Genomic DNA, 25993 nt, shown 5'->3' with positions numbered 1-25993 from the left:
ATTGATCTTATTTTGTTGCATGGTGGAGTGGGGACGATCCTTCTTCTTGTCTAGGCAAGAGGGGGAATTTCGCGATCCTACAGTGTTTCTAACACCATAAGAAGCCTACTGTTGACAGAATCATTTAGCGATTGAGGATAAAAGTACTCTAGTTTGACACAACTTGGAGTTGATTTTTTGTTATCCTCTTAGACTTAGTAGCTTGGAGAAACAATAAAAGTACCTTAAATTGCTTCCCCTTTAGATGATTTCCGCCACTTAGATGAGGAAAATGGCTATTCTTTTGTAGATGCATCCATTACTTGTTTTGTGTGTTTAATGCTTGGATGCATCGCTATTTTGGCAAGCCCCTCCTTGCCTTGTAAGAAGGCTCCTTACCTCATGATTGTCTTGTTGTGAGTTGAAGGGGCGGAGTGAGACCCGCTAATTACCTCACATCGGCTATATTATTAGAATAGTCTAAATAAAGGTCTAGTTCTACTCAAATCTTTACTCGGGACGAGTAAAAGTTCGGTTTGGGGATGTTTGATATGACTCTTAATTGCGCACATTTAGTCCCCTAATTGAACCTATTTTGCATACTAGTATAGCATTTCATGGCCATTTTATCCATCAATTCCTTCCTATTTTTCTTTCCTAGTGCATTTTATATACTTTATAGGAAAGCAGATAATAAGGCGGAATTCCCATCTCCCGTGCATACTTGGAAGCTTGATGATAATCTTGGATGGAGTAATATGAAGACGAGGCAAGAACAACGACGAACGAAGCAGGAATAAAGAGTATGCATAGATCATAGGTTTCTAAAACAAGATGGCGGAAAACTGGACCACGATCCGTGCGTCTTAAGCACAAGACGGACGGATTCCCCTGTCTAGATCCGAGCGGCCGGAGCATAAGACGAGAGGCTCTAGGACCTTTGATCCAAGCATCTCCCAAGCAAGACGAGCGGATCCCTTGGCAGTTTCAACTGTGCTTCAATTCGATCCGAGCGGATCGTGGTGAGAGTAGCTACGTGATATGCTCATCTCCCAGAAAGACTTGCAATTCCCTAGTTACAACTTAGCATTGTTATTTACTAATCCGCCCTTGCTTAACCTAATGATGTACAACTATATATACTCCATTTGTAATAATTAAAAAGGGGAGCCCTCTTACTGGAGGCAAACCTTCCTTAGAGTAGATTAGGAGTAGATTAGAATAGATGAATATCACCATTCCACATTAATCTTTCCATAATTATTGTTCAAGTTTATTATTATTGGGTAATTGAAGATTATTGGGTTATTATTGGAGAATTGACAACTCTTCATCAATCAATCAAGTTATCTTCTATAATTCTTTCCTTTCCATTTATTCATCTTAAGTTCGGTATAATCTCTTTACTCCTTACTCTTTATTGTTTATTTCCCCATTCTCTTATCATACTTATACTTGTTCTAATGATTGATACCATTAATGACATGTTTCCCATAATAATAAGTGAGTATCTACTTAACTAGGATTAGTGGGGAATTAGGCGAAACAAACATGGGATTGATCTATGATTAATCTAATATGTTTTCATAATTATTTTCCTTGCTTGTTGTGATTTCAACCTATGCACATGTTATGTTTGATGAAATGCGAGCCTATGAATCCTTGCATTTTTTACCCATCACCTACCCCTTCAATGAGGCTTGTAAGCATATAAACCAACTCGAGCTTCATTAGACCATGCATATAGTTGGATAGGAAGGATTAAGTCGACTTGTAGTTGTTGTACAATCTAATCGATTCGACTCCGAGACCCAAACCTTCTTAGGGATTGTAAGCTTATACACCAACTCGATCCCATCACAATAATAAGTGCTTGCTATATAATTGAGAATATGTTTGTATGATCTACTCCCATGAATCCCCTATGATCCCATTACATCCTAGTACTTTTAATCATTTGTTTACATCTTTTAATTCATTACTTGCTTTACTTTATTGCTTTCACAACTACAACCCAAATCAATTGTGACACTTGCATAAATTGAGATAGATAGACTTAGAACCCAAAGCACACCATCGCGTGGATCGACCTCGACTTAAACACTAACTAGTTATTTGTTGAGAATATAAATGTGTTTGATTGAGAGCCCCAACGACACTCTGACCATCAGTCACATCAACATCTCTTATCTATTCAACAAGACTTGTGAGATATAAACTAACTCGAGTCTTGTTAGACCATGCATAGAAGTGAATAGGAAGAGGGTATGTACTTAGTATAAATACCCCATTTTGTTAGGGGATTAATCACCAAGTTATAATTTAGAATTAATCAAGTTTCGATATTACTAATCAAGTTGTAATCCCTCAATTCAATATTAATCAAATCTTAATTCCTCTTTAACCCTTCAAGTGTTCTTAGTGTTAGTTGGGTAATTTGAAGACTATTTGGGTTTATTGAAGGCTTTACAACTCTTCATCATTCATCAAATGTTGTTCTATTATTCTTTTCTTATTATTTGGATCATCCTTAAGTTGGTATAATCCTTTTTAACCTTGCTTAATTATTGCTTTACTCATTTATCATGTTTAACTTTGCTAATATGATTGACACCTTCATTAGCATGTTTACCATAGTCATGAGTGAGTAGTCTCCTAGCTAGGGTTAATGTGAGATTATGGAAACTGTAACATGAGGGTAGATTCATACTTAATCTAATATGTTTCCATAAGATTTCTTGCTTATTGTAGTGTCAACCTATGCACATGTTATGCTTGATAAAATGCGTGACTATAAAGCCTGCATATATACATCTCTTATCTATTCAACAAGACTTGTAAGATATAAACTAACTCGAGTCTTGTTATACCATGCATAGAAGTGAATAGGAATAAAGTATGTTGACTTGTAGGTGTTGTAAAGTCTTGTCCGGCTCAGCTCCGGGACCCAAATCTTCCTATGAATCGTAAGACATAAACTATCTCGATTCCACTACAACAATAATTTGCTTGCAACTATGTAAACATGTTTGTATGATCACCACCATGAATCCCCTATGAACCCATGACACTCTAGTGCCTTAATCTATTGTTTACAAAACCCTACTTTACTTGCTTCTCTTACTTTCATTCCTTTACATTTCATTGTTAAGTAGTAGTGTAGTTTGATACCTCAAATCTCAACCCAATTTGTGACACCCTTAGACATAGCTTTCTACAACCGATAACTTAATTTAATACCCGTCCTTTGGGATCTGACCTTTACTTACCACTCTACTAAGAGTAGTTTGTTTAGTTCTAAATATTGTTTTGGTGGTTGACTTAGACGACAAAGTTTTGAACCGTACCAAGTGAATTTGGGTAATTAGAACGAGTGTTCGATTACTCTTAACCTTGGGTTAATCTCACATCAAGGGGTGGGGATTTGCCTTTAAATTTGCCTTATTTACTTGTTAACCTATGTCTTTACTTGAACCATTGTCTATCCAAGTGAACCCGACAACCTAGCTAGTCTCCTTAATTTCCATTTTATTTGCTTTAGTAATTGCCTATTTCATTCACTTGTTCTTAGTTTTAGTCGTATCATTTAGTTTATCATTCACTCAAGCATTTGCAAGAACTAAACTAGGAATAAAATAATCAATCTAAGAGCCAAACACCGTCTTTGTGGATCAACCTCCTTACCCTACTACATTCGTTAATTTGGTATTGAGCTTTACAAATATTGTTTGTATACCGAGGAGTACGATAAAATCGGTATCACAAGGAGCGGTGATTATGATGGCGGGTCAAAGGATGCGAGAGGAGATGGGTCTTATCTTCAAAGCTACGAAGGCTCTCTCGCTCAAGGTGCTAAACTTTAATACGTGTTTGACCACCCAAGCTACCCACATTCGTTCGTACCTTGACCGTCTTGAATCCCTTTAATTCTGCACTAGACCCGGCTATGCCAACCCTCATAATGTTAATCATCCACGCCGTTAAGCTTTTCCTGTTTTTCGGTTTATATTTTGTCTTAACAATGCTAATCTCTCATTCGAATCATTAGGCTTAAACACACTTATGTCAATGCGGCCCATTTTGGCATTGTTTAAATTCGGCCATTGGCATTACTCGCTTGGTTTGTTAGTTAATACATATTATCGTAAACCACTTTAGATGTTGATAAATTTCTCGTTCTATAATATGTGTTTGCTTTTATTTTTGTTCCTCTGTTTATATTATTCTGGTTATTTTATATATTTTTCTCGTCTTTTCGATGATGTCAAGAGGGGGAAGAAATTACCTTGATTTATAGTATTTACCTAAGCTTGCTCCTTGTCAAGACCTTTAGTCTCTTAAGGTCCTTAGATGCTATACTTTTGAATATATTTGTTTTGCTTTGTATTTGACCTTTCTACAATATGACAGTATTACATTGAGGAGGAAATGTCTTTAGACACAAATCATAGGAGGCTTGTCATCATCAAAAAGGGGGAATTTGTTGGACCATATAGTTATATGTCCTATTGAGTTTTGATAATGACAAAGTATGTTGTGTCTATATATTTGGTACCTGTAATGGTTTGTTGTATGTTACAAGAGCATTGAACAAAACTTGTCGGTTATATCAAGATAAAGACAAATACAAGTTTTGAAGCTGAACACAAAGACAAAGACAAAGACAAAAGTATTTATTTTGATTATATCCTATACTTATTATTGGATGAATAATTAGTCATTATTCTATTAATTATTAATACAACTTATGGGCTGTTATGCTATGTAAAATTTATACTATTGTTCATGATGAACCCGAAAGAGAAACCACCTAGGGTTTTGTGCCGCCTAGGGTTTCGTGGAAGAGGACGGCTACTTTGGTCATGATCCTCTTCTCGTTTTCCTTCTTGTGCAAGTTAGGGTTTAGCATATCTTATTTGATAATAGTTTGTGTAACACCCCTGTTTTTCAGCTAAATTAAAACTAACTTTCAAGATAAACCCGCCGAAATACAGAGATATTATAATTAATATACAAAGTTTTTCTTACAAAATATCTCTTAAAATAAAATATACAAAATGAACTAAAACTTTTACAAACACTTTAAATATAATCTTATCTTCAAATAAAACCCTTTTTGAACAGCAGTGAAAGACCTGAAAGCAAAACCAGAAGACAGAAAGGACTACCCCCATGACGAGTAGCACCGAAGGGAAAAAAACACGTCAGTCGGGGAGCTGAGTAACAGATAATACTTCAATATAAGCATAATAGTTTTTGGTCATGGCGTGGAAACACATACACGTAAAAATAAAAATAAACACAGAGAATAATAAAAACACTCCCCTTTCACTAATCTGAACCTCAAATTAACTTCGTTCTAATTCCATAAAATAACACTCTCTCTTATCCCAATAATTAACCAAGTTTCATCTCACTACTCCGCCTCACTCGTTACTCCGTCTCATAATATAATACTTCCAAATAACCATATATTGTATTCTCATTGTCGAATGTAAGCCAAGGACAAGGGGTGAGTGAACTGGCGGATAAGACCGCGAAACAATATTTCCATCTCAATATCGATTTTAAACTCAATTACTCAATAACCATGGTCACTCTAGACCGTAAACATAACTCGGCACATAGGCCCCATAACTCATAACTCAATACCAGTAACCAATTTCCATCTCAATGTCAATATTGATATTGTCAAAGGTTCAAAGAACCGTGCTCAACACTTAGAGTAAAATTCTAAGCTACTCACCCAATAGTCGAAGTCAAAGGAAACGACAATTAACAATACAACACGACAATCCAAAAACACAAACTCAACTCGAAGCCATTAATGCACTCATAAAATTTCGGTAAGAGGCGTAGGAGTATCTCGTTGCATTCATCATACTAGGCTATACATACTATGTTCATCTTCCATATCTCACATTAGAACACTCTAATACGATATAGTTATATTACACCAATCATGGTAAGCATTAGTAAACCCCTTTATCAATCCCAAACAATCGTATAACTCCCAATTTAAACATACTGCAATCAACCAAATAAATTCAAGGTCCTCTTTCCAAGTACAGTAACATACTCCTTACACACTCATCTTTGACCCATGTCCCAACAAGTGACTTAACCATATACAATATAACAACTACAAGGACATAAAATATATACTCCGTAAAAGAAAACAATTATCACATACCACCTTTAACAATTAATTCATCACATAAATTATGAATAACATACATAAATCCATACAACCCCGAATAATAATAATAATAATAATAATAATAATAATAATAATAATAATAATAATAATAATAATAATAATAATAATAATAATAATAATAATAATAATAATAATAATAATAATAATAATAATAATAATAATAATAATAATAATAGTAATAGTAATAATAATAATAATAATAATAGTAATAATAATAATAATAATAATAATAATAATAATAATAATAATAATAATAATAATAATAATAATAATAATAATAATAATAATAATAATAATAATAATAATAATAATAATAATAATAATAATAATAATAATAATAATAATAATAATAGGATCTATAGAATCGTGTTACCTTCTATAGTATGATCAATCCCGAAATAGTCAAATTAGATCAAAGAACAACAACCACCACAAATAAAAAAAGGAGAAGTAACGAGGATGACACGCGCTAGACAAAGTAACCGTAGTTCACGACACTCAAATTGATCAACAATGGCAAGTTATTATGATATGGTGATCAAGATAATGACAAACAACAAATGTGACGTTTAATGGTGACCTTGGTTTTTTTTTTTTTTTACTTTTTGATTTTTAAATAACAGGGAAGCAAATTGATAAAAGGGAGTTTTTGGCAGAGAACGGCAAAAGTGGATATTAATACTTAGGGTTAGTAATAATAAGGTGACTTAACATAGGAAAGTATGTAAGGTACATAAGGGAGTTCGTAAGGCTAAGTGCAAATAAAATTACTAAGAAATTCTTTATGAGTGATGTGACTCATATTAAGCATATTTAGTCCCCGAATTAGCCTCGTTCCTATGCTTTTTAGTGCATAATTGGGTCATTTACTATCTTTAGTTTCCCGTTTTGCATATTCTTTGAGGTTTTGTTCCCTTGGTCGGAAAGGAGTGCAAACCTTGCATTTTCATGACAAAATGAAGCTAAATTGGTCAAATTCAATGACCAAGCATCAAAGGGAAGACGATACTAGAAGGCATATGTAGATAATAAAGTAGATTGGGCAATGATGAAAGGATCCTTGCATCCCCAACAAGATCCCCGAGGATTCTTGAGGAAAGAAGAAAAGAGAAGTGCTGACCCAGGATCCGAGCGTCTACCTGCCTAGGACGAGCGTCTCCCTGCCCAGAATCCGAGCGTCCCGATGCCAAGACGCTCGTCTTGAGGCTAATAAATATCAGCGTCTCTCCTCTGATCCGCTCGGATTCCCTTGCAGAACCCACCGTGCCTACTGCCTAGACGCTCGGGACGAGCAGATTTCCTGGAGACTACTAAAACGGAGATGAGCATCTCCTTGGAGAGGAGCACTTCCTCAACTTTTCTTAAGGTTCTTAATAGTCATTTAAGCCCTTAGTAACCCTAATCCTTGTACCTAATCTCTATTATAAATACCCCATTGTACTACCTAGATTGGCATATCATCTTAATAGGATCTTAATCTTCTCCTAATGAAGTCTCAATACTCTCTTAATCTTGTAATAAATTCTTAATTTAGCATTAATATAAATCTCATTTCTGCATTTAAATTTCCACTAAAACGAAATATAATTAAAGCAATCATCTACATTTTATATGAGATATGGTTAGGCATGGTACCTAAATTGTAACTTATTTCGATAGTAAGCATTTACTCTCTCTTCCTACATGATCACGAGAACAAAGGGTTTGTGGCTAGTGATACTGTCTATTGAAGACAACAGGATTATTTCTTATAGACAGAGTGGGAGAAAATGTTCAAGAGCCACAAACTGATTATAAGACGTAGGAAGATGTTCCTTCTTCGTCAAAATCAGTAATTATTTATTCGAAACCGAAAGTGGATGGGAGTCATGTTATTTTTTAAAGTAACAAACATGTAACTTATTAAGATGCTTTATCTAGTTTCAACTCCGCGAAAGTCCGAAACGAGCATAAACATGAAAATGTGTATTTAGCTTGGTTGGTTGGTGGCAAAGGTTTTGCACGCAACAACAACGCTTCATTGTATTCGGATATGATTTGATATAGTTGGATTTTAAAATCATCTTGCATGAGTTTTGTAAATCCCAACTATCCTAAGGTAGGATACAAACGTAAGAAGAAATCTTAAGCAGGATCAAAGGAGTTGAATTGTATGTTTTGGTCATGTGATAAACATGTCTCGAATTGTTCGAATAGTTCTGTTTATACATGGAGTTTAGTGGGAGTAATTTGGTGTTAATAGTCTTATATGCAAACGACATATTAATCATTGTGAATGATGAAAGACTTAGGAGAGGAATATACATCTCTAAGGTATCCAGACCTATAAATATAGTTCTAAGAGGATATTAGCGTTAAATGAATATTCTTATATCGATAAGAGTCTAGACAAGTTCAAAGGTATTGAACGTGTAGAAATTGAATCCACTTACTTCCATTGCGGGATTAATTCATTAAGCTAAGATGTATCGCCATTCTAATAATTCGTATAATTTGAGTATGACGAAAGGTTATAAATCGAATTTATGTGAAAGTCACTATATAGCCATATAGTCTATCCATTAGTAATCAAGAAGCACTAATGATAGGTCTTCTATGTCTCATATGTAGATAACATATTATTCATTGAGAATGATGGGCAAATACTCTCTTCCGTGAAGAAGTGATTAGGAGACTAGGAGGAGGTGCAAGACATCTTTAGTATCCGAATCTATAGTGATAGATAAGAGAGGATAAGTGTGTAGAAATAATTGTGGGAAATAATCTGTATACTTTCCTTTAATATGAAGGATTATAACGATATAATAAAGATGATCTATGGTCATAAAATAAAATACATAAGCATAAGAAAAAAGGTTTAGAATTAACCTCGGGTCCTTGCAAAATTGGCCTAAGAACAATATCAAAATTGATATTCGCCTATTAGTTGCACCCAAGACGATCTAAGATATACCCTTTGATTATGCTAGAAATCAATCTAAAATTTTCTGTAAAATTTTATTGTCTTTGTGTTTTGTGATGAGAAAGAGGAGGCTCGGTCAGAAAAGGATTTAGGTTAGAAATAATTCTCTACCTTTCTTTTTATATAGACCAAAATCCGAAATCAATTAGGAAAGAAAAATCTCCCTAATTTTCGGCCAAAAACCAACCGAAATAAGGAATAAAATTTCCTTATTTTTGGTCTTTCCAAAAATATATAAAGTGTGTTAAATTGTCATCTAGTGAGGATCGAACCCACGACCTCTTGGCTTGTGTACCCTCACTATTACCACTATGACACATTCAACTTGTTGATATTAAATACAACTGATTATATTTAATTACGAATTAACAGATTAATTCTTTCAAACTAACCTTATATATATTTAATTAAATATAACTTATTATATTTAATTTACGAATTGACAGTTAATTCGTCTCAACTTAATATTATTTAATTTTCATTAAATAATTGTCTCATCAACACATTGACTAACTTTTTAGTCATTTTGGGCATCAATGTAATTATATTTCTATAACCACATTTCTCAAATACGTCCTATAGGCGTGACCTTTAGGGACCAGTTGATCACCGCCATCTGTATGATAATAACGTCAAACTTTATAGCAAGCCAACCGTTATTAGGTAAACGTTAATCAACTGATTAAATATACGAAGTATACCCTTGTGAACCTGTAAGAGATTTACAAATGTTATCACACTAATTTGTGGAGGACACCAGCTCCAACAAACTCCCACTTGTCCTCACAAGTGTTTGTGCGATAACCGATTCTCATATCCTTTAAAATTTCTCCCACTCAATGTAAAACAATTTGCAAATCCGAATTCACAAAGGTCGTATTTTACAAGCGATCAGTATCAAGAGTGGTTGTCCCGACTAGAGAGTAACTTAACTGATAAACGAATCAACATTCGAGCATGGCCATGCATTTCAGTTACAACTCCTCGAGTGGCCCTGAGAAATAACTATACCTGATAAGGGATGGATATTTTCCTCAACTCGAATCCTGCAGACGTAAGCACAATATGAAATGACCCAGAAAAAATCTACTTGGCCCCAGTTACGGTAGACCGTGAGAAAGAAACCAAAGTCACCCAAAAACTGCCTTAATCTCAAGAGACAGTTGATAGTCAAAAGAATCGACTCTAGGTACACAATAGATGTCCTATCCACGACCTGGCACCGAATGTTATAAAACATTTAGGACTCCATTACGTTGTCACAAATAAAAATTGTCCTACGAGGTATCATCATAATCTCGTATCTGTGATCGATTAGTCAACCGTTTAACTTATGGCTCGTTGAACCCACCATCAATCGACTGCACAATATAATAGCCGGAGTTATCAGCTCACATTGGCGATTACGGACAAAAACAAATATAATGTAATCAGATTCACTTTGTGGCGTTCAATGTTGTCAAGACAATCCACATGAAAAACAAAATATTATAAAACCGATGAAGTTATAAATAGTATATGAAAAAGATAACGTATCGAATTCATAATCAACTACTATAACTCAGGTACACGTTAAATTCTCATGGAAATAACGTGTCCTCAATGCTTATCATATTTCAATGGCTCAGTAGTAGAATCTGCTACAACTTCCTGTTTGGAACTATTCCAGGTGACCACAGCACCATTAAGAGTAAGAACGAATCTAGACTGAGATTTCTAATCATTTCGATCCGTTTGGAAGCTGGCATCTGCGTAACCGATTGCGCATAGCTTTGCATCGCCTCCATAAGTCAATACCCAATCCTTAGTCCTCCGTAGGTACTTGAGGATTCTTTTTGGTACCGACTCGTCATACTCAATGCATATGCCACGTCAGGACGTGTGCATATCATGGCATACATGATTGATCCTATTGCAGATGCATAAGGAACATGACTCATGCGCTCAATCCCTTCAGGCGTCGTGGGTGACTGAGACTTGCTCAACTACATCCCACACGTCATTGGAAGTTTCCCCTTCTTGGAGTTGGTCATGCTGAACCTCTCAAGAACCTTATCCTAATAAGACTCCTGACTAAGTGATAACGTCCGTCGTGATCTATCTCGGTAGATACGGATTCCCAAAATGCGTTGTGCCTCACCCAGATCTTTCATCTGGAAATGGTTCTTCAACCATTCTTTAACCGAAGAAAGGAGAGGAATGTCATTCCCAATCAAGAGTATGTCATCGACATACAATATCAAGAATACAATCTTGCTCCCACTCGACTTGATATATAAGCATGGTTCTTCGACCGATCGAGTGAAACCATACTCTTTTATCACTTGGTCGAAACGATGATTCCAACTCCGAGAAGCTTGCTTATGTCCATAAATGAAACGCTTAAGCTTGCATACTTTCTTAGGATGTTTAGGATCTATGAAACCTTCGGGTTGCACCATGTACAACTCTTCCTCCAAATAACCGTTTAAGAAGGCGGTTTTCACATCCATTTGCCGAATCTCATAATCATGAAATGCGGCAATCGCTAAGATTATCCGAATGGAACGTAGCATGACTACAGGTGCAAACATCTCATCATAATGCAATCCTTGCACTTGAGTGAAACCTTTTGCCACAAGTCGTGCCTTATAGATATCTGGTTGCGCGTCTACAGAACGCTTTATTTTGTAAAGCCATTTGCACTGTAGAGGTTTTACCTTATTAGGCAAATCAACTAGATCCCATACATTATTCTCATACATGGAGTCCATCTCGAATTGCATGGCTTCAAGCCATAGCTTTGAGTCGGAACAGGCCATAGCACCTTTATAGGTTGCGGGTTCATTACTTTCTAGAAGTAAAACATCATTCTCCTCGACCATACCAATGTATCTGTCCGGAGGATGAGAGTCTCTACCCGACCTCCTAGGTTCCTCAGGAATATTAAACGTATCATCAGTTGGAGGTACAGCTTCCTCCATCTGTTCCTCGGTTGTTGGTTCTGGAATCTCCGACAGCTCGAAGGTTCTATTACTCGACTTGTTCTCGAGAAATTCTTTCTCTAAGAACGTCGCACTAGCCGCAACAAAAACTCGATGTTCGGTTGGCGAATAGAAGTAATGACCAAATGTTCCTTTTGGATAACCTATAAAGTATGTCTTGACCGATCGCGGGCCGAGCTTATCCTCGTGTCTCCACTTGACATAAGCCTCGCAGCCCCAAACCCGAATAAAGGACAAGTTAGGTCTTGTTCTCTTCCACATTTCATATGGAGTCTTGTCGATGACTTTAGACGGACTTCGGTTAAGTATAAGAGCGGTGACAAAAGAGCATAACCCCATAATGAATCGGCACTCTTGTGTGACTCATCATGGATCGAACCATATCAAGTAAGGTTCGATTTCTCCGTTCGGACACACCATTTAATTGAGGTGTTCAGGTGGAGTTAAGCGTAGAGCGATTCCACGAGTCTTTCGGTGTTGATCAAACTCATTTGAAAGATATTCGCCACCCCGATCTGAACGGAGTGCTTTAATCTTTCTACCCAGTTGGTTCTGTACCCTATTCTGGTATTCCTTGAATTTCTCAAAGGACTCACTTTTATGCTTCATTAAGTAGACATATCCGTATCTACTCAAATCGTCCGTGAAAGTGATAAAATATCTATAGCCATCTCTAGCGGTAATTGACATAGGTCCACATACGTCCGTATGTATGAGTCCTAATAGGTCACTAGCGCGCATTCCAACACCTTTGAAGGAAATTCGAGTCATTTTGTCAATGAGACATGATTCACACGTGCCATATGCAGAAAATCCGAATGAGGGAATAGTCCCATTATCGACGAGTTTCTTTACGCGTTTCTCATTTATGTGTCCCATTCGACAATGCCATAGATAGGTTTGATCTTTGTCACCAACCTTTAATTTCTTATTATTCATGTGTAATACTTCTTTGGTTTGATCTAAGACATAAATTCCATTCATGGAAACTGCTTTGCCATAAATCATTTCATTAAAAGAGAAAATACAACTATTATCCTTTATTGAAAATGTAAAACCGTCTTTAGCAAGTACGGAAACAGAAATAATGTTCTTAGATAAACTGGGTACATAGTAACAGTTATTTAAAGATAACTCAAAACCACTAGGGAGTTGGATTACATATGTTCCCTTCGAGGCAGCAGCTACTCGTGCTCCATTCCCGACTCGCAGGTCCACATCATCTTTTTCGAGAGGTATGATGTTCTTTAGGCCCTGCAAATGATTACACAGATGAGAACCACAACCAGTATCTAGTACCCAAGTTCCAAAACTTGCATGGTTAATCTCAATCATATGAATATAAGATGACATACCCACAGGAGCGACACGACCTGCTTTGATGTCCTCACGGAAGACGGGACAGTTCCTCCTCCAATGTCCAGTCTTGTGACAATGGTGGCACTCTATGTCACCGCCCTTGCTCTTTGTCTTGCCTTGTGAGCCACTAGTCTCACCGGGCGCACTCTTACCGTTTCCTGGCTTTTTAAACTTTGGCTTGCCTACAGCTAGGTCGCCATGAGTCTTGCCCTTACCTTTACTCTTGTTGTGAATCGTGAGAACATCCTGCTTCATGCTCCCACTCAATTTCATATCCTTCTCGGTCTGTACGAGAAGGGAGTGTAGCTCATGAGGACTCTTTTTCAAGTCATTCATGTAGTAGTTCGCCCTGAAAAGGGCAAAACCATCGTGAAGAGAATGAAGCATTCGGTCAATGACAATGCTCTCACTGATTCTACAATTCAGTGACTCCAGTTTCTCGACATTCTCAATCATGTGAAGAATGTGTGGGCTAACCGGTTGGCCCTTCTGGAGTTTCGCATCAAAGAAGCGACAGGTATGCTCATATGTAACGATTCTCGGTGCCTTTGAGAACTCGTTAGTCAGCGTGGTGAAAATCTTTTTTGCACCTTGGGCATTGAACCGTCTCTGCAAATTGGTTTCCATTGCAAAGATGAGTACGTTCTTTATCGCACCCGCTTCCATAACGAAATCACTATAAGCGAGTGATTCGTTGACTCCTGCATTTGGGCCTGGGTTGACCGGTATTGGCTCAGTTAAATACCTGAGTTTACCGTCAGCAGTGGCAGCATTCCGTAGTGCCGCCTCCCAGTCCGCAAAATTGGACCCATCATTCTTCAGTCGAGTGGACTGATTCATTTGGTCCATGAACATTTTAAGCCAGGACGAACAATCTAGTGTGGCATTAGGCATTGGGATTGCGTTATTTCCAGTCATTTGTTGTAACAGTATTATTGATAATAAGCGTGTTCTACACTGCGAAAGAAGAATAAAATAATAAGCATGCATCGTTTTTATTTTAAGTCTAATGAACTAATGTCATAACGCGAAGACTCAAAAAGATTTATACAATTGACCTCCCTCAAGAATTATATAAATGACCCCAAGACTCAATTCTCTGTAAATTGATAAGCTAACCTGTTAGCTAATTCTACCGTTAGAATTCCTGGTCGATAAATTTCTGTAAATTCTATCTTTAGTCCATCATAATCAAGAGAAACTCTTCGGACTATGATGTTGAGGTAAACTAAGTCAACACAACTACTTACCCAACGTAGAACGGGTCATATTAGGCCTACCGACGAAGAAGGGACTCATAGATGTTTGCCCTTATAAAGACTAATCTCAATTTCCGTTTTAGAGGAAGATCCCATCAACTTTTTAATTCATTTTAAGTGAACTATAAACTAGCATGCGTGAATGATTTAAACTAAGGTGATGGCTTAAAGACTGTGACATCTGCATGTCCATGAAAACTAACAAACAACCTATATGAGTCAATTTTCATGCATTTTAGTAGTAGGTGGTTTGGTTTTAGGCGGAATATGATGCAATTACTAGCATGTGAATGAAAAGCAATAAAATGAAAAACGTAAAAAAAACAGTAAAAGTCCTAGTGTGGCCTATCCTATCAAAATGAACAATAAATACAAGTTTGGAATCCATCCTTGGACCCGAGAAGCTTGTCTTGATGTTCCATCCTGATCCATGTAGTGGGAGTGAGCTTGAATTTTCATCTTTAGTCTTCTTTGAAATTACAATAATTAAAATTACATAATTGACCTGTTAATTACATTCTAATTTCAAAACCCAAAACTAAAATAAAGGAGATTCGAGATCTCATAATTACATAAAAATTATGTTTCCTTCATTACGAAAACATAATTGACTAAGGCCACACTAAGTATTACAAATTACAACCGATTGCAAAATTAAATACGTAAATAAAATCATTCATTCGATTCATTCAACATAATTAAAAGCATCAACTAAAAAAATTTAACATAATAATACAATAAATTAATTATGTTGATTAATTTATCCAAACCACCTATTTAAATTAAATTAAGTGACAATTCCGCAATTTAATCACATTAATTTCATACTTAATCCATATTATACTTGTAATATGAATTCTATCCGTCAAAAATTTTAAACTGCTTTAAAATAACTCGGTATCATTAAATTGTGAACTGATTCACAATAACTAATTGGCCAAAATAAAGAAAAATAAAATCCAATTCTCTAAATTTGTCTCGGCCAAAAAAAAAACGAAAAGTTTTTTTTTTATTAGTCACGGCTAAAAAAAAAATAAAAAAACTCCTTTCCTATTCTAATTCGGTAAATAGGAAAAACAAGGGAAAAAAAAAACTTTCCAAAAATATATTCTCTATTTTTTGGCTAAAGGCAAAAAAAACTTTCCTAAATATTTTTAATTTTTTTTTTTTTTTTTTTCTTCTTCTTCTGGGTTTACCAAAAAAAATTAACATAAATATTTTTTTTCTCGTAAACCCTAAAAAAAACGCAGCCTCCCTTTTTTTTTCTTTTTGCGGCAATTATGCCCTAAAACAAGATTTGATGATCAATTGTTTACCTTTGCTATTAGAACATGATTAGCATATGAAATAATAAACATGATTAATTTATATGCCAAAAACTATATAGCAAAAACAATCTTTTAATCATAAACATGACGATTCCATTTGATTTTAACTTAATCTGCATTAAATCAAAAACTACCAATTCTTCATATGATAATTTTAACTGATTGAAAACTATAATATGAAAAATAGAATGGAAAAACTATCATCAAACAAAAAAAAATGGCACAAAACGGCATAAAAATTTCGATCCTAAAAAATCGAAACCCTATTTTTTTCTTCTCGAAAAACTGATCGTTTACATACAAATTTTATGGAAATCATCAAAATTAAAATCGTAGCCTAGTGCTCTGATACCACTTGTGGGAAATAATCTGTATACTTCCCTTTAATATGAAGGATTATAACGATATAATAAAGATGATCTATGGTCATAAAATAAAATACATAAGCATAAGTAAAAAGATTTAGAATTAACAAAAAAACCCTAATGAGAGGCGATTAGCAGGCGACTAGCAGGCGACCTTGACTTCTCCTAGGGCATTGATTTTCTTGCTTTCTTTACGTAATCATGGCTAGGAATTCAGCACAAAAGACTAAGAGCAAACAACGTTCCTCTATTAAGCGTATTCAGAATCAGAGGAAGAGTGCACCAAGCCAAAAGATTGCAAAGAAAACAGGACCAGAGGAAGATGATATTTTACGTACAAAACCTATGCATGAAGTGCATACTGTTCCTGGCCTATCCTTTGACGATGAAGAGGATGAGGCTGAGCAAAGCAAATGGATAACAAAGCGTGGTAAGAAATCTGCTGTTGTATCTGAGGAGGATGAACCTTCTCAAGATCTTTTATAGTTTACTAGTGATGATGTTAAGGAGGAAATAGACTACTGGAATCAGGCAGTCTATTGCTTTGTTTTAGGTGCCAATCCCCCTTGGGAGATTCTTAATGGCTATATACATCGCATTTGGCATAAGCATGCAATTGATAAGGTCTCGTTTCTCCCTAATGGAGTATTCCTGGTGAGATTCAAAGACCTTAAGGACAAAGAGGCGATTCGAATGTCGGCTACCATATGTTTGACAATAAACCTCTTATTGTCAAACCATGGGGGGTGGATATAGACCTGATGAAAGAGGATGTTAAACTGGTTCCTGCTTGGATAAGACTGCATGATTTGCCACTCAAATTCTGGGGCAAATGCTTGCCTACCATTGCAGGCCTGGTTGGACGTCATATCAAATTTGACCAAGCTACCATAGATAAAACCAGGCTTGGATTTGCCAGGACTCTAGTTGAACTAAAAGTGGGAATGAAATTCCCAAATGCAGTCAAATTCCTGGATGAAAATGGCAAACTCATAAATATAAAAGTAGAATATGAATGGAAACCCTCTGTGAGCACCAAATGCAAGGGACTGGGGCATGAAGCTATCAACTGTAGGAAAGGAGCACCCCAACAAATGAAAATTTCTAAACCTGCAAAGGTGTGGCAGCCAGTCCAATCAAAGATTGTGGAGCCAAAGACTATAGCTACTAAGGTGAGTGCTACTGAGGGAGTAACTAGCCCTACAGTGACACCAGTGAAGGTAGTTCAGAGCTCTCCTGGGCAGCAAGTCACTGATGAGGAAACAAGTGAGACAACTGTGGTATCACCACAAGATACACCTACAGCAACAATAAATGGATCAGGAGTGCAGTCACAATCTCCTGATAGTGGACAAATTGGTAACCCTCCCCAATCTGTTTCCAATGCATAATATTGGATTCTGTAATGTGCGGGAGTTAAATAGTGTAAATAAGCAGAAAATTGTTAAATGGTTTATACATAATAAGGAAGCAGGCTTGTTTGGGCTTTTAGAAACTAAAATAAATGGTGATAATGTGAGTAACATTTCAAATAATATGTTGGATGGGTGGTGTGTGACTACCAATTGTAGGCTACATAAAGGTGGTAGGGTTTGGCTGTTATGGCAACCAAGTTTATTTGATGTGATGGTCCTTCAATATGATGCTCAGTTCATACATGCCAAAGTTACTGCAAGAAGTACACAGCAGCACTTCTTCTTAACCATGATTTATGCATTTAATGAAGGGAGTGAGAGAATTGATCTATGGAATAAGCTTAAGAGTATAGCTCAACAGTGTTCAGGATCTTGGGCAATGGCAGGGGATTTTAACACTGTAACTTCTCCAGAAGAAAGATTGGGAGGTAATACCAGGCAAGAGGACATGGATGAATTCAACCAGTGCATAGCTACTTGTGGAGTGACTGATATTCATGCAACAGGAGCCTTCTACACTTGGAATAACAAGCAGGATCCTTTGCATAGAAAGTACAGTAGACTTGACAGGTTTATGGTTAATCAAGCTTGGCTGGATGCTTTCCCTGATATGATGGCTCACTTTCACCCTGAGGGTTTGCTAGATCACAATCCATGCATTGTGAGTGATATTAAGCTTGGTGGCAGGAAAAATGCTAGTTTCAAATATTTCAACATGTGGAGTTTAGCACCATCTTTTACAAGCATAGTCAGCAATGAGTGGGGCAAATCATACAATGGCACTAAAATGTTTTGTATTGTAAAGAAACTGAAGAGTCTTAAAGGGGCTTTGAAAGCACTGAATAGAGAATCCTACTCAGACATTGAAAATAAAGCTAGTATGGCAATACAGGATCTGGAAAGCATTCAGCAGCAATTGATTCTTGATCCCACCAGGTCTGAGTTATTGTCCCAGGAGATGGAACTTCTTGCTACTGTTAGAGAACTGACTAAGGCAAGGGATAGCTTCCTAAGTCAGAAAGCCAAGACTCAGTGGTTAGAAGATGGGTGACAGAATACTCGCCTATTTTCATGGAGCAATAAAGAAAAGATGTATCAGAAATAAGGTCATCCAAATAGAAGATCAAAATGGAGTGTTGTGTAAAGACAGCCACAGTATACAGCAAGCTTTTTTAGCATATTACCAATCTCTTCTTGGGAGTAGGAAGTCCACCACAGCTGTCAGAAGTGATGTTTTGGGCAAAGGGAATCACTGCACTGAGGAACATGCTGCTATTCTGTCTAAGCAGGTGACTAGTGAGGAAATAAAACAAGTTGTATTCTCAATTCCAAATGACAAGGCTCCTGGGCCTGATGGATACACAAGCAAGTTCTTCAAAGACTCATGGGATATAGTTGGCCCAGATATGTGTGCTGCAGTAGCTGAATTCTTTATGACAGGTCAATTACTCACCCAAATTAATGCTACCAATATTACTTTGATTCCTAAGTGTGAAAGACCTACTTCTGTAAAGCACTTTAGACCAATTGCCTGCTGTAATATGCTTTATAAGATCATCTCTAAGCTTCTTTGTAATAGGCTATCTTTGGTTTTGCCTGATCTCATTCATGATAATCAAGGAGCCTTTATAAAGGGCAGGTCTATTATTGAGAATGTCCTCATATGTCAAGATATTGTCCAACAGTATTCAAGGCAGGGTGTCTCTCCCAGATGTCTTTTCAAGATTGACCTTCAAAAAGCTTATGACACTGTTGAATGGGAGTTTGTTGAACAAATGTTTCATGGTCTCAACTTCCCTGCTCATTTTACTCAACTGGTTATGGTGTGTGTCAAGTCTACTGCTTTTACTTTATCACTAAATGGAAGCAACTTTGGATACTTTAAGGGGCAACGAGGGCTTAGACAAGGAGACCCCATATCTCCTCTGATCTTTACCATGTGCATGGAGTACTTGACAAGATTGATCAAATATGCAACTGAGAAATGGCCATTCCAGTACCATCCTTTATGCAAATCTCTAAAATTGACACATTTGATGTTTGCAGATGACCTGCTCTTATTTTGCAAAGGTAATGCTCACTCTGTCATGCTTCTCATGAGAGCATTCTCCTCTTTTTCAGAGGCAACTGGTCTTAATATGAATAATTCCAAGTCAGAAATCTTTTTTAATGGAATGGATGAGGTACTACAGGAGGACATCAAGAGAGTCACTGGCTTCTGTGAGGGCCAGATGCCTTTTAGATACCTGGGAGTACCCATTCAAGCTGGCAGACTGACAACGAAGGAATATAATAGTCTGACAGAGAAAATGGTTGGGAGAATTCGAAGTCTAGGAGCCAAAAAATTATCATATGCTGGCAGGCTTACCCTAATAAATTCAGTGCTAAATACTCTCTACAGTTACTGGGCTTCTATGTTTATCATTCCAAAGAGTGTCATCAAAAGAATTGAAGCAATCTGTAGGAACTATCTCTGGGATGGTAGCTCTGAATATCATAGAGTGCCCTTAGTTGCTTGGGACAAGGTTACTCTACCAAAATCTGAAGGTGGTCTTGGGATAAAGAAAGCTGAACTATGGAATGTTGCCACAATTGGTAAATTGGTGAACTGGGTCTATTCAAAAGCAGATAGGCTATGGATTAGATGGATAAATCAGGTCTACATAAAACAGCAGCAATGGCATACCTATAAGCCTCCTGCAACTGCCCCTTGGTCCTGGAAAAATGTGTGTAAAGTAAAAGAGCTGCTGAAAGATGGATTTACTGATGATACCTGGACTGCTCAAACTCATGGGTATTCAATCAGAGGAGGATATGACTGGTTGGTCATGCCTCACTGTCATCGGATGGACTAAACTCGTCTGGAATAGCTGGAACACTCCTAAGCATTCAGTGATAACCTGGATTACTCTCCATGGAGGACTGAACATCAAAGAGAAATTGTTTAGAATTGGTTGCAGCAATGATAGTCATTGTTGTTGCTGTGACAGTATGCCTGAAACTCATGAACACCTCTTTATCTACTGTCCCTACAGCAGCAGGATCAGAGGTAAGCTAGAAAACTGGCTTGGCAGACCTATGCCTAATGTCAATGACATGGTAGAAGGTAATACGGGGTCAATTCAGTGGAAGATAATGGCAGTGGTGATGAATGCCTCGCTATAATGTCCGGTCAGAGAAATAATGCAAGGATAAATAATTTCATCACCAGACCTGAAATTGTTGCCAAACGGATTGAAGAGGAAGCTATGAGACGCATCAAATTCAAAGCTGGTCCAACCATCGATCAAGCTAGCCTAACTATGCTTAGGAATGTTGGCTTGCAATAGAGTTTTTATTCTGATAGCTTGTTTGGGAGTTTATTTTTTCTCCTTGTACATGATACGTTTTTTGTTTTGATATCTAATACAATGACTCACATTTCACCAAAAAAAAAAAAAAGATTTAGAATTAACCTCGGGTCCTTGCAAAATTGGCCTAAGAACAATATCAAAATTGATATTCGCCTATTAGTTGCACCCAAGACGATCTAAGATATACCCTTTGATTATGCTAGAAATCAATCTAAAATTTTTTGTAAAATTTTATTGTCTTTGTGTTTTGTGATGAGAAAGAGGAGGCTCGGTCAGAAAAGGATTTAGGTTAGAAATAATTCTCTACCTTTCTTTTTATATAGACCAAAATCCGAAATCAATTAGGAAAGAAAAATCTCCCTAATTTTCGGCCAAAAACCAACCGAAATAAGGAATAAAATTTCCTTATTTTTGGTCTTTCCAAAAATATATAAAGTGCGTTAAATTGTCATCTAGTAAGGATCGAACCCATGACCTCTTGGCTTGTGTACCCTCACTATTACCACTATGACACATTCAACTTGTTGATATTAAATACAACTGATTATATTTAATTACGAATTAACAGATTAATTCTTTCAAACTAACCTTATATATATTTAATTAAATATAACTTATTATATTTAATTTACGAATTGACAGTTAATTCGTCTCAACTTAATATTATTTAATTTTCATTAAATAATTGTCTCATCAACACATTGACTAACTTTTTAGTCATTTTGGGCATCAATGTAATTATATTTCTATAACCACATTTCTCAAATACGTCCTATAGGTGTGACCTTTAGGGACCAGTTGATCACCGCCATCTGTATGATAATAACGTCAAACTTTCTAGCAAGCCAACCGTTATTAGGTAAATGTTAATCAACTGATTAAATATACGAAGTATACCCTTGTGAACCTGTAAGTGATTTACAAATGTTATCACACTAATTTGTGGAGGACACCAGCTCCAACAATAATTAATGGATTTGTGTGCAAGGAGTTACCCAAAACCATATTCTAAACGCATAAGGGTGGTTAGAGAACCATCTTGGCTATATTATTTTAGGAGAACATCTGCTAGAAACGTTCTAGGCAGTTGAACAATAAGATATATAGAACAGAAATTGAGTACACTTGCAGTAAAGAGATATGCAAGAAGGAGGGGATGATGTTAGGATTAAGTTTTGTTAATTGGAGGAACTATGGTAGTTCGTTCCAATAACCAAAGGTCCTATCCCTACTCACTGTAAGGTCAGTGGGAGCTATTCTAAGACAAGAGAGCCTATGTCTAGATTGGATTTAGACACGTACTCAAAAGTTTTATAATAAAGATTATACATAACCAAGGGAAAAAGTATATAATAAGGTTAGTAAAGACAGTGTTGCTAAGACTTACTAACCAAAGCCTTTTCATAGGCATAGCATAATATGTCATGCCATTTCAATTGAATTGAGATGATCAACTATATACAAGATTAAAATTGAATTATGGATTATGTAATAATTGATATTGTATCTGTAACACCCCCATTTATTCAGGAGCCTTTAGCTAGACATTCCCAAATAAATAGGACTGTTACCATATCGGTTTCCCGAGGTAGTGTATAACAAAGTCCGACTTACCAAAGTACTTTAAATTAAAACTTTAATGATTACATGTTAATTACAACTTAATCCAACTTAAAACTTAATATAAAATAATTATAACTAGCAGAGGAAATAAATAAAGTGATATAATTGTTCTATGTGATCTAGACTTCAACTATGGTCCTAGTCGAGCTCTCATCCCAATGCTCCCGAGTCAGCTAATCTTTAATACCTGTCAAATCTGATCCCCATAAAACGGTTCACCGCAGGAGTTCACGAATACACAGTCAACCGCGAGGTTGAGTAGGAATAAATACTAACAACAAAAACATACGATAACAATCCAATTTCCTTTTTACATTGCACAACCCCCTGAGAACGTGCTCCTTCCCTTTTACTTAGCACACTTACCAAGTTATACTCGTCACACTAATCATCCCGCCAATCCCTGGCCGGGGCGGCCTCAACCCGAAGGTGAGTAAACACACACTACATTACCAAAAGGTAATGTCTGCCTCAACATATAGTTGAGTAATATCCACCAGATGGCCTGCAGACCAACCTGGGGCCTGCCTCGAGTAAACACGATAAATATCGTCTGCCATAATAAATCTTTTCAACCACTCCACATTACTATAAGTAATGTCTGCCAGAATAAATCTGTTACTACTACAACAATGCTCCACCACAATTTAACCAACATGTACAATATAATTCTCCCTTCCAACAGTTACGATATTATTAACCACCATATGCAATATAAATCTTCCTTCCAACAATTACGATTATATCAACCAACACAATTCACATACGATCAATTCACTTTAATATAAATCATCCAACAAACATTATCGTGTAAAAGTTGAGTAGGATTTATCCCTACCTGACAAGCAATATCCAATTAAGCAGCTCAAGCAATCCAATAATAAATAAAGCAGACGAACCCGATTATAAATTCTTCACAAATCGTCACCTATCATAAATATTATAATTTCCAATTATTAATTATTACCTTCCATTATTATTTAATAATTATAAATTATATTCATTATTCAAATTAATTAATTATTATTATTAAAGGTCTATGATATTAAAACCCGATTCAAATTCAATCCCGAGTCATCCAAGTAAAACCCGTCTTAAAGCAAATAAGTCAACCCAAGTAACCAAATACCCAAACACGTGAAACAACCCAAACTACCAAACCACGTGAAAAGAAACCCACATACACACTTATTATACACGACAAAACAGCGTCCAACACCCATCCTTTAACCGCCTTCTCCCGACACTACCAACCACCAATGACACCATCATCGCCTACCTCATCTTGCCTGCACTACGACGAACCCCGACATCCTCCTACCACCAGCTAAACCGCCCCCTGCAACCCTTAATCACACGCCCTAAACAGTTCCCGAAAACCCGACACAAACAACAACTTCACACTTAACCACCCTCACGGCCACCAGTGGTTATCACCTGCCGACCAACCACTCTCCTCACACCGGCGACACATCCCCACACGACCACCAGAACCCTGCCCGAGCAACGCCACCATGACACCCTCACAACATCAACATTATCGACATTACAACAACTCCACCCTCTATCACCACCACCAGCCACCTATGGCCACCACCATCGTCGCCACTTACTCAAGGAGGTTCCATGGGTTATCCCCTCACCCCCTCGACGCCACTACACTGGCCACAATATTCAGCTTTAGACGGTTGCAAGAGAACAGAAACGAACCTCTGTTTTCGCGTTTTCCGAATACCCACCAGCACCAACCACCTTCTGCCACCACGCCAGCACCACTACCATGGTCGACTAACTACCCCCGTCAAAACCCCACCTTACCCAGGTCAAGTCTCGGCCATTTGAGGGTTCAATTACCCACTACAATCACCCACGACCTAACCCGTAAGACCCCATGACCAGCCACCTTTAGCCACCCCAAAAACCACCCTATCAAAATCCACGTCGGTCAAATAAGGTCAGGTCAGAATCTCTGCAGTCCAAGGTTACTCTAGGTCCAAATCTCAAGTCCTATGGTGGTCTAGTTATCGAGTTATAATATGCTAAAGTGTATACATAAGATGGTCTGAAATATTACCTTGAGTCGATTAATTGGTTTTGTTAATTCCTTCTTCTTTCCGTCCCCTAAAGCTCCTCCTCTTTAATTTGTGAATAATTTCTCAGATTTAATAGGGTATTTATAGCGTAGGATTATAGAGAATACGAGGTCAATTAGGACACTATCATAACTTACCCTATTCCAATTAGTATAGGAATTACCATTATTATAATTACCATTATATTATTATTATTACATATCTTACCATAAATAGGGTTCCCTCATACAATATTTACAAATTTATTATTGCCATAAATTATTATTGTTATTGATATAATTATTATTACTTTTATATATTATTATTTCCGTATTATATTATAATTAATTCCCGATACAAATCCCGATTATATTCATACCAATTTAATAAATTTCGGCCCAATTAATCAATGGCACACGGTCCAACACTCGATTATCAACTAAGCCTAATTCACGACTTGGATTATTAACTTATTAATAAATTAATTAACGTCTTTCTTTATTATTAGAAATGCCATTAATTTAATTATTTAAATTACATAAATTATTCTCATAAATTATTATCAAAATACGGGGTATTACAGTCTTCCCCCCTTAAAATGAACTTCGTCCCGAAGTTCGCCCACAACTACCACAACAACATTTACAAACATCTACACAACTAAACCTCATTCCAACTTATGATCATTGCAACATAATCAATTTACTTAATTATTATCAAACCATATCGTACTTATCAAAAGATGCTTCAATAATTATTCAAAACATTTGTAGTATCACATTTCTTCCCCCTAAAAATAACTTCGTCCCCGAAGTTCAAGATATCAAACAACTACTTCTCTTTCCATGCTAACGAGATCATCAAAACCATAATGATAACACCACAAGAACATCTAACATACATTGTAAAATGAGCCAACTATTATTTTCGACATATTATCGATTGATGATGTAATAAAAGTTACTAAACAGAAATTAAATAACTACAACCTTTGAATTAATTTAGATTTACTACTTGCGCGATTATTTCTTACTAACGAATTCTAACTAAAACATGGATGCAATTAATGTAATT

Source organism: Silene latifolia, chromosome 10 (assembly GCF_048544455.1).
Source record: "Silene latifolia isolate original U9 population chromosome 10, ASM4854445v1, whole genome shotgun sequence".
NCBI lineage: Eukaryota > Viridiplantae > Streptophyta > Magnoliopsida > Caryophyllales > Caryophyllaceae > Silene > Silene latifolia.
This window is presented reverse-complemented; position numbering follows the sequence as displayed.